Here is a 3,009-nt window from a genome sequence, read left to right as displayed (position 1 = left end):
TTTGAAGTGTTGAGTTGTTCTTTGAAGAATAAGGTAGAGAGAAGCATTGTCAAAGGCTGGAAGAATCAAGACTCCTTAACAGCATCCATGGAGAGGATGATAGACCTACACAGCAACAGGACTTACCTAAAATTAAAGAAAGCCAATAGAACTAGAAGAGAATTAAAAGAAGGTGAGGTAAGGAAGCTTCAGTGAATCACACTAAGTTGAAGAGAAATTAGCAGAAATAAAGACTAGGATGGTGTAAATATTACAAATCAGAACACGGGTTAAAGGCATTGCTGAACAAATCTGTCAGAAGCACAAAAATTATTTTTTTTATGTGCTCTGCTGCTTGTTAAAGAGGTTTGCAGATAACATGAGTTTGAAACTGTATATAAAAGAGAGAACTACAGAAGCATTGTGGTTAAAAGAACATTGACATGACCAACCCAGAAAAACAACGAAACCAACAGTGTTTCATTTTGAGACAGCATAACCAGTATGAGGAAGTCATAAGTCACAAAGACTATGTGTTCAAACAGTATCTACACATATCACATGCCTTGTGTTTTATTTTGAATTTTTCATCAGCTGTGCTTGTGAAATAGCACCAACATCCACCCAAATGAACTGCTGTAAACCTGCCCTCGGCTTTGGCTGTAGCAGATCATGGCAGATTTATGGAAGGCATACCAGAAACACAGAGCTGCACCACCTGCAAACCTTCACAGGGTAGTCTGGCACCTCCTGTGTTTTCCCTTTCTTTTTTTGGCTTTGGTATCCCTTGAGTGGATAATTACAGGACAGTTTCCAGAGTAGCTCATCTCCCTTTTTAGAGAAGTACACAGAAGAAAACACACAGTCAGGGATTACACATTCAAAATGTAAAATGCCAAATGCTTTCAGCCCAGTACATGGCATGCGCAAAACAGAAAATTCATACAGAACTACAGCACTAAGGCTGCTTGTGAAAATGCATGAACAGAGGGGAGAGACTGAATACCAGCATCTGGTCCATGGGGACTTGCCATCACCTAAACACTGACACAGTCAAACTGGAAGCAGTTGCTGTTGCAATACATACTCTGATCTAACTTGCTCAGCAAACAGCCCCACATCCCATCAGAGGCATGTCAAACAATTTGGTTTGATTGAGGGCGTGGACCCAACACCCCTGGAGGGGCTCAAGAAATGACTGGACTTGGCCTTTAATGCTGTGGTTTAGACAAGGTGATGATTGGTTACAGGTTGGACTCAATGATCTTGGATGTGTTTTCCAACCTAAACGATTCTGTGATTTTGTGATTCTCATTTATAATATTTCTTTGCCAGAGAAAGAGGTATAAGTTCTTTAATGTGTTAAAGCACTCAGATAAATGGGATGACCGTGAATAAATAGTTATGAATAAATACATGGACAGATACAACTTCTCCCTGTTCTGATACTTTTGCAAGACCTTTGCAAGTCACTTTTAAGTAAATACCTTGGTAGAGCGTGCAAAGCTATTTGGTGTTTGTGACTGCTTACAGGCGACATGTTTTCTGCCTCTGAGCTGTTTTCCTACAGCACCCACTGCACGGAGGATGTGTAGAAGACACAGTTATATTCTTTACCGAGAAATTTTTCCCTCTCAATATACAGACCTAAGTAAATAAAAAGATATGCACTGAAACTATATTACTGTAACTGTTTTGTTCACACCAGGTTACTAGGAATTTGCTAGAATTGCCCCCTACAAGGAGCAATTTTCAGAGCAGATACTTCAAATGACTTAAGAAAACCACCTCAGCAACAATACATCTTTCTTAAAAAAACAAAAGTTAAAGGTATTTAGGCAACTCATCAGTTGGGAGGATGTGGCAGAGGCAGAACATTCTCCTCAAGTTCCTCTGGAAAATGTGTCAACACTGCCTGGAGGGATCTGCTCTCACAAAACAGTGTTTATTCAGCTCTTCTTTTTAATGCCAGATGAGGTCCAAGTAGAAGGGTGGATTTGATCACAGCCAATGAGCAGCCAGATTAATTTCTAAGGCTCCAAAATAGTGGGCAGTATATGAACTCTCAATTCTCAAAACTATGACAAATTTGCAAGCTTAGGTTTTTGTGGGTTCTATTAAACCTTTTTTTAATATGCGGATTCAAACACAGTTTGTTCGTTTTGCCATAACTCAAAAGTCAAAACAAACTGCAAAGAAACTTTTTTCCTGTTTAATCAACTGTATGAGACCAATGGTTTGGTATTATCCAGTTCTGCAGAACTCAGAAAACAGCTCTTATGACCTGCTGTCTCTAAAAGAAATCAAATCAAAATCATGAAAACATGGAGCTACCTTATCAGCCTGCATGAATTGCTAAGTTTCCACTTGTGTTAATAAAACAATACTGATTTAAACTAGCAAAGAACTGAGAGTTTGACTAAAACCAGTCATGTTTAATTCAACAAAAATGGGAGAGGTGGGCTTCTGCATCAAGAAAATAGAGAGCAAATTGTGTACAGGTAATATAAACAACCTGCAGCAAGAGGAAACAGATTAGCAGAACAAATTAAACAAATCATTCAAAAATGTTACAAAGTTCTTTTGTGGGAAGAATGATAAAACTTTCCCATTCACATCAGGAGAAACGTAACCACTAGAAAAAAATCTAAGAAAAGGCAGCATTCTTTCCCTCTTCAGTTTTGTGCTACACACTTCATTTTCTAAGTCTTCTTACTTCGTTTTTTAAGTCTTCTATACCTTCCTATGGTGCTGCTCCCACCATGTACAGATTATTACAGAGCGAATGGCAATGAGAAACAAGCTCCAAAATCCACTTTTAGTCAGCCTGGCAACTGCAGAATCAGCTTTTGCTGTCTTGCTTGCATTTAAGAACTCAGAAAACAACAAGAAATTGGGAGCTCACACCCAAGTTTACAGTGGTTCAGTGGTGCTCAAAACGTTGGCTGTCACTGGTGGTAAGAGAACCTCCCCTCAGAGATTCATGGGATTTGTAGCACTCCAAAAAAGAGAAAACCAAAGTATCTTATC

Source organism: Corapipo altera, unplaced genomic scaffold, assembly GCF_003945725.1.
Source record: "Corapipo altera isolate COAL_440 unplaced genomic scaffold, ASM394572v1 61003, whole genome shotgun sequence".
NCBI classification, from domain to species: domain Eukaryota; kingdom Metazoa; phylum Chordata; class Aves; order Passeriformes; family Pipridae; genus Corapipo; species Corapipo altera.
The sequence above is the reverse complement of the archived record's forward strand: the minus strand, read 5'-3'. Positions refer to the sequence as shown.